We start from the raw sequence: 8,346 nt of genomic DNA, 5'->3' as shown, positions 1-8,346 counted from the left end.
CCCTCCCGTCTCCCATTCCTGGAAGAAAGGCCGAAACCACCCCCGGCAGGAGACTACCCACGGAGAAGCCCTCTCCATCCAGAGGTTTGCCAGGTTTACCTTAACAAATGTGTTTACAAGAAACACCACGGGGTTGACCATAGATAACCCCCCTAGTCTCCTCGTGCGGTAAGTCACCTCCCTCTTGATCAGGTTCAGTCTATTCCCCCATAAGAGCTGGAAGAACAGACTGTAAACCCGAGTCCAGAGAGGCTCTGGCAAGATACACACACTGCCCAAATAGATCAACAAAGGGAGCAGAAAAGCTTTGATCAGGTGCACCCTTTCCCTGAGGGTCAAAGACCAGCCCTTCCACTGGTCGACCTTCTGAGCGGCGATCTTAAGCCTGTCGTCCCAATTTTGGGTGGGATAATCCCCATGGCCGAAATGGATGCCTAGGACTTTGGCTGACGACTGGGGCTCTGGGAGGGTGTCCGGGAGATCGAAAGCTGGATCGCCCCCTCCCAGCCAGAGACTCTCACACTTATCCCGGTTAATCATGGACCCGGATGCCTCCGAGTAGCGGTCCACCTCAGACATCACGTATTCCGCCTCCCCTTTCGAGGACACGAAAATGGTGACATCGTCAGCGTACGCTACTGTCCTCAGAGTGGCTTCCGGCGCCGCCGGATCCATCCCGACTCCCGCCAACGGTCCACGATTGACCCTCTTAAGAAAGGGATCAATCGCGAACACGTATAAAAGCGGGCTCAAAGGACAACCCTGGCGAACGCCAGACCCAACCTCAAAAGGACAGCCAGACCAACCGTTCACAAGCGGGAAACTCTCCGCCCCCGCATACAAGATCTTTAACCAATCGACAAACCCCCCCGGCAGGCCATACTTCAGAAGGACCGACCAGAGGTACTCGTGGTTCACCCGATCAAACGCCTTTGCTTGATCTAAGGACAGCATGTACCCCCTCCAGTGGCCTGCCCTACTCTGTTCCACTGCCTCTCGGACACCGAGGACAGCACTAAAAGTGCTGCGGCCTGGAACCGAGCAATGCTGAGCCACCGAAAGAAGCTGAGGCGCGAACTTCACCAGCCTGTTAAACAGTATCTTGGCCAGAATCTTTCTGTCCGTATTGAGAAGTGCTATGGGACGCCAGTTCTCAATACGGCTCGGATCCTTACCCTTTGATAGAAGGATCAGTGCTGACCTCCTCATTGACCGAGGCAGAGTGCCCGAGGATAGACACTCATTGAATACCTCAGTCAAGAGGGGACATAAAGAGTCCTTAAAGGTCCTATAAAACTCGGATGTTAAGCCATCCGGGCCTGGCGACTTCTTCAGAGCTAACCCTTCCACCGCCAGGATAACTTCCTCCTTTCTGATCTCTTCTACCAAAACGTCAAAAGAGAGGTGAGCTTCTGACTCGGGGGTGATTTCAGCCAGGAAAGCCGACATCCTGTCCCGATCCAGATCCCTCTTCCCCAAGAGGCACGAGTAAAAGGATCTGACGACTTCCAGGATCCCTGATCTGGACCTGTTCAGAGACCCTGTACCATCAATCAGTCCTGTTATTAGTTTACTCTTCACTGACATCTTACAGTTTCTGTAGGGGTCGGGCGAGCGGTACCTCCCGAAGTCCCTCTCAAAAACTAAAGATGTGTGTCTATCATACTGGCACCTCTTGAGCAAAGATTTCACCCTGGAGATGTCCTCGCGGCTACCTCCAGTCGAGACCAGATCTTCGAGTTTCCTCCTCAGACTCTGATACAGGCGGTACCTGTCCAGAGACCTGAGGCTCGAGAGCTGGCGGAAGAACTTTGCAGCCCGATCTTTGAATACCTCCCACCACTCTGACTTAGTGTCACAGAGATCCAGCAAGGCTACCTGATTCTGAAGAAAGTCCTCAAAGGATTGTCTCACCTCTGCTTCCTCCAGGACCCCCGCATTCAGCTTCCAGTAACCTCTTCCCATTTGGGGGGATTCTGAAATATTCAGAGAAAACATAATCAGACAGTGATCAGAGAATTCTACCTCCACAATTCTCAAGGGCGAGAAAGTAGTCTCCTCTTTCAAAAAAAACCTGTCTATTCTAGACCTAATCCTATCTCCTCTATAGTAAGTGAAACCCCCGTGGTCTGGGGTGTGCCTAATGTGGACATCCACCAGACGAGCCTCACTAGCTATACTATTTAACGCTATACTGTCATAAGCCAGCCGGTCTCTGGTGCCTCCCCTATCTTGGGACCTCACGATGGTGTTGAAGTCCCCACCAAAGACCACTTGCCGGCTTGTAAAAAGGAAAGGCTTGATCCTCATAAAGAGACATTTCCTGTCCCACTTGGACTGGGGCCCATAGATGTTAATTAGGCGCAGTTCCTGTCCCTTCATGAGGATATCTAAAACCAAACACCTCCCCATTTCCAGCTCAACCACCCGTCGGCATTCTACCGGTACGGTGAAAAGGACCGCCACTCCGCTATACGGCTCAGCCGCAAGAGACCAGAAGGAGGGCCCAGATCTCCACTCCCTTTTTGCTTTGTGCACCTCTGCCAAGTTTGACAGCCTGGTCTCCTGCAAAAATAAAACGTCAGCTTCAACGCGGCTGAAAAAATCAAAGGCTGTGTAGCGAGCCGCATCAGATTTAACGCTGGCGACATTAATGGTCGCCAGTGTGAGCTGAGTGGGTACCGCCATACTTGGTGTTTAAGCTGAATGTCCTCCATCCTTCCCACCCTTCCTACTCCTCCCGGGGCTATCCTCTAAGGCGGCGCGACCTCTTTTGAGAGAGACGGTGGTGTCCATGCCTTCTGTCACCACCGCTCCCTCTTGCGTACCGCCCCTGCCTTTCTCAGTTCCGGGAATCGAGTTTGCCTCCTCTTCTGGGGACCTTACATCCACACCAGAGAGGGGCACGGGGCCTCCTGGAAGCTCTCCCTCCTTCGCCTCCGGTACCCCACTTCTTACCTCCTCCCCGGATGAAGAGGAGGCGGAGGTCTCATCCAAAGTGAGATACCGGTTGGAGAGCTCAAGAGGGGAGCCAGTTACGCCTTCCCTGGCTACTTTGGTCGGGCTCGTTCTCTTTTTTGAGTACCGTTTCCGTCTGTTGGTATAGGACCCAGTCTCACTACCCTCTGCTGCGCTTTCGTAGTGCGAAGACTGGGTCCCATCGGCTCGGTCTAGTCTCCTGACTTCCGCACTTAGCTCCCTGTCCCCTAGGGTCTCCGAACTACGGGAGTCAGCCACTTGGGGAGGGGCAGACATCACCCCATTGTGGAGGGGTTCCTTCTGCTCCCTCTCCGCCTGGCGTCTCTCCCTCCGCCTCTGCCGGGACGGACCGCTCTTGGTCTTCACTGACCCCTCAACTCGACTGTCTCCGCCAGCACCCGCCTCAGCCGAAGGGACCTCCCGGCCCACTCCTGCGTGAGCTCGGGCCGCATTAACCTCTGAGAGGGGACAACGACTAAATGGGTGTCCGAGCACACCACACAGGTTGCACCTAATCTCCTTGCAAGATGCGGCAAGGTGACCTGTCCCTCCACACAACGCGCACTTCTGCACTTGGCAGCTGGCGCTGAAGTGTGAAGGGCTGCCGCACTTGTGACAGAGCTTAGGCTGCCCCCTGTAGAAAACAAGAATCCTATCCCGACCGATGAAGGCAGAGGATGGAATGTGGGAAACCGTACTTCCCAGACATTTCAACTTCACATTGAAAGTCCAGGCTCCCGACCAAATGCCAAATTCGTCCAGGTTTTTGGATGGTACACCCTGGACGTCACCGTACCTGCTAAGCCAGGTCAGAATATCAACGCAAGAAAGCGATTCGTTACGGGTCAAAACGGTCACTTTCTTGACGTTGTTCTGACGGGTTATCGCCTGGGCGAAAAACCCCTTCCAATCCGGTAAGTTCTTCACCAGCTCATACCCGGACCAGAAAAGCTCTAGGCCCTCCGGCCGGGCAAAGCTGATGTCGAACTCCTTGGAACCGTAGGGATGTATCAGGGCGAAGATGTCAACCACCCTGAAACCCATCCCAAGCAGGAGCTCCACCACCCTTTTCCTTGTAGGGCAGGCATCATTGCTTCTCCACTTGAGACAGACTACATTCCGTCTGGTCCCAGGGCCGGTTGTGGGCAGGGACCAGGTGGTCTCGCCCCCCCTTTCCTCTCGGAAAGCTCGCAGGCCGTGCCTGTCTATCCATAAGGATAGGTCCACTTTCTCACCCTCTACTATCATCGAACTCTCCCCCTTTTTGAGGGTCTCCAGGAGTCGCCGCTGCAAGTCACCAACCGCGACTCCCGGGAATGAGGAAGCCAACGAGGACAGCCCCTCCCCCCCCACGGCCGCAGCCACACTGGCATAACTTCTGCCAGGTGTTACGGCCGCAGGAGGGGCAACCGAACCGGCCCCCCCCACTACACTAATACCAGGTGCCGCACCGGATCCCTCCGGAGGGCGGACACCAGGAGCCGCAGCCACCGCTTTTTCAGCGACGGTCCGCTGACCCCCAGCATCCATCCCACCTTTGGGGCCAGATGCAGCACCCTTACCAACACCACTACCACCACCCTGCTTGCATGCCCCCTTTCTCTCTGCTGGGACAGCTGGTGCAGCAAAAACACTTTTTTCATTATTTACTTTTTTTCTTACATTGTCACTTCCACTGCCACTGGACAAGCCCCCCTCTGCTGCCCTCAAGATCTGGGCATCTGAGATTATACACCTCTCCTCCCCAGCACTTAATTCGGCGCCGGAGGAGGAGGCAGAAACAGAGGGGGCGTGTCCAGTGGCAATGTACATCGCCATATGCTCCGGCGCGATAACTCCTTTTTTTACAGAGGACCGGGGCGCCGCAGACCTATTTTTCCCGGCAGTCCCGGCCCCTGGATCTTCGACGCGCAGACGTTTTACAGCGCCCGCGCATTTACTCTCACCTCCGGAAGTGCATCCAGAGGCGCGACCGGGCACCCCCCCGGCCACGCCCACATGCGTGCCAACAGGAGGACGCCCGGACACACCCCCAGACACACCCCCAGACGCGCTTTCGGTCACGTTCACCACCATCTCCCCTGATCCCCTCCGCACATTTGCAGCCGCAGGAGGGGACTCAGGGCTCTCACCGCCTTGTGTGGGAGGATTGGTGACCCCATCACACCGCCCGAGCACCACTCTACACGCCGAGACGGCAGGCAGAGCAGGCGGAGCGGCGGGCGGGGCCACCTTTTTCACGGAGGCTAGCCCCGGCGCCGGACCACCCCCCCCTCCCACTGGGGAGTGGCCATCAGCACCGGAGGCCCCCGATTGAACCAAGGTTTCACCACTCTTCCCCCTCTCCATGTCAGCGTTCGGCGCCATCTTAGAACACACGCTGCCTTCTACAGGCAGAGAAACGGGGACACTAACCTGCGGAGCACCTGGCACAGACTTTTCAGCCTGTACCAAGCGCTCCGCAGGGACATAAACAAAGTATGATTCCACTGCCTGCTCTTTTTTCTTCTTGTTCTTTCCCTTTCTTTTTTTCTTTCTTTGTTCAGTTTCTTCCAATAGTTCATCACCGAAAGCAAAATCCTGTAATTGTACAGGGGACTCTATCCGTCGAATCTCCTCCATCAGCCCACCTCCTCTGCTGCCCTCATCCTCGCTAAAGACCTCTGCGGCCGATGATTCGCCACCCTCGGACGGGGGTAATCCTGCTTGCTGCGCCGGGATGCTGCTGTAATCTCCCGGCACGGACCACTGTGAGTCTGCTGGAGGAGCTGGCGCAGGTTCCGGCTGAACCGACTGGGAGCTGACAGACGCAGACGACACCCTGGGCACGTGGACTACCTCATCCTCGCTGTCGCTATCTGCACGCCTTTCTCTCCGTTCCTCCGCCATTTTCAGGAATCTCTCCTCATTTAATAGCTTTTCCTTAAAAGCTCCGCTCCCATTTAAAAGCTTTACCCTTTTTTCCTCTGCCTCCTTTACCTCTCCTTTGAGCCTCTTTATCTTCGCAGAGATAGGAGGTCTTTGCTTACTGTTTGTTAAGTTCGCCTTTACCCTAAGCTGTTTAAGCTCCTGGCCAAGGCTCCTGAGGTGCCGTCCCAGCTCTTGGAACTCATAGAGATGGTACGCCACACGGGAGCTGTAGGTTTCAATGGTCTCCTTTTCCCTCCGAGACCCCCAACCTACCTGGGACGGCACCTCCTGTTCCTCTGCGGGAAGACTTCTTCCTCCATGCGGCCTCAGGTCTTCAGGGGGGACACGGCTGCCACCACCGCGTCGAGATGATGCTACCCCCTCGCCGCCATCACTCCTGGCCGGTCGCTGCGACCCTCTACTCCCCTCCGACCCATGCCGGGGAGCAGAGGCACCCTCGTGCGTTGACATGGCCGCAGGACCCTGCCAGCTCCCTAAGGAGAGGCAGGGCCTGGGCTGGGGAGAAGGTGGAAACTCTCCCCACAAGCCTGGTTCCGCCCAGGGGATTCAGATGGTAGGAAATCACCCTGGGCCTTGCTGCCTCTGGAAGTTCAGGAGCTCCACCCAAGCACGTCCTCCCTCCTTGCTGGCTGGAGCTGCACTGCAATTACCGCGGCTGCTGGCACCAGACTTGCCCTCCAATAGATCCTCGTTAAAGGATTTAAAGTGTACTCATTCCAATTACAGGGCCTCGAAAGAGTCCTGTATTGTTATTTTTCGTCACTACCTCCCCGAGTCGGGAGTGGGTAATTTGCGCGCCTGCTGCCTTCCTTGGATGTGGTAGCCGTTTCTCAGGCTCCCTCTCCGGAATCGAACCCTGATTCCCCGTTACCCGTGGTCACCATGGTAGGCGCAGAAAGTACCATCGAAAGTTGATAGGGCAGACATCCGAATGGATCGTCGCCGTCACAGGGACGTGCGATCGGCCCGAGGTTATCTAGAGTCACCAAAGCGGCCGGGGAGAGCGGCGGCGGGCGGGAATCGGGGAGGCCGAGACCACCCCCGCACGCGGGCCCCGCCGCGCCCGGGCCCCCGGATTGGTTTTGGTCTGATAAATGCACGCATCCCTGGGGGTCAGCGCTCGTCGGCATGTATTAGCTCTAGAATTACCACAGTTATCCAAGTAACGGTTGGAGCGATCAAAGGAACCATAACTGATTTAATGAGCCATTCGCAGTTTCACTGTACCGGCCGTGCGTACTTACACGTGCATGGCTTAATCTTTGAGACAAGCATATGCTACTGGCAGGATCAACCAGGTAGGCGACGGAGCGAGGAGGGGCGGTTTCCCGGAGAAACGCGCGCCCCCCGGTGCGGAGAGGGAGGAGGAGGTGGACGGAAAGATCCGGAGTCTGACCGAACGCCCCTGAAGGGCCGTGCGCGGCCCTCTTCCTCCCCCTCCTAGCCGCTGAGAGCAGAGGAGCAGACGAGGGCGGTGGGGGTGAGAGGGAAGGAGGTGTATCCGGAGGACGAGGAGAAGAAGCCCCCAGGGCCGAGGCCCGGGGACGGGTCGCCTGCCTCTCGGGCTCCTTATCTACCCGCTTCAACCCTGTAGTCTCTCTTCTCTGGCAAAAACTCAGGGCTATGCGGCGCGAGTGATCCCTGCCCGGTGGCGCGGGTTCACCCCGCCGTGGGGGTCGCCAACGAGTGGTGCCCGACAGCAGAGAAGGGCGCGCAGCCGCCACGCTGGGGGGACGCCGCAGGGACAACCGGGGTTTACTGGGGAGCAGCAGAGGGCAGACACCCCACGCTTCCCTTAGGCCCAAAACGAATCGGGTGACTGGGGAGCGGCGGAGGGCATACGACCCAAGCGTCCCTTAGGCCCGGGAGGTCCTCCCGCGGCGAGACAGCGCGACTTCAGGCGCCTTTTTTCTGGAAGTACGGGCGTACGGGTGTCGACGGCAGAGAAGACACGCAGCCGTCGAGCGGAGGGCGCCGCGGGAAAGGAAACGGCCCGCCCGGGTTACTGGGGAGCGGCGGAGGGCAGACACCCCTCGCATCCCTTAGGCCCAAAATAAATCGGGTCGCTGGGGAGCGGCGGAGGGCGTACGAACCCACGCGTCCCTTAGGCCCAGGAGGCTGTCCTCCCTTGGTGAGACCGCAAGACTTCAAACGTGTTTCTTCTGCCACCTTCGGGTGTCGACCGCAGAGAAGACGTGCCTCCGCCGCACGGGGAACGCCGCACGGGGACGGAACGAACCCAGGTTACTGGGGAGTGACAGAGGGCAGACACCACCTACGCGTCCCTTAGGCCCGAAACAAATCGGGTGACTGGGGAGGCGGCGGAGGGCGTACAACCCACGCATCCCTTAGGCCCAGGAAGGCCCTCCCGTGGCGAGACCGCACGGTTTCAAACACATTTTCCTGCCCATTCGGGTGTCGACCGCAGAGAAGATG

Source organism: Bufo bufo, unplaced genomic scaffold (assembly GCF_905171765.1).
Source record: "Bufo bufo unplaced genomic scaffold, aBufBuf1.1, whole genome shotgun sequence".
Classification (NCBI taxonomy): domain Eukaryota; kingdom Metazoa; phylum Chordata; class Amphibia; order Anura; family Bufonidae; genus Bufo; species Bufo bufo.
The sequence above is the reverse complement of the archived record's forward strand: the minus strand, read 5'-3'. Positions refer to the sequence as shown.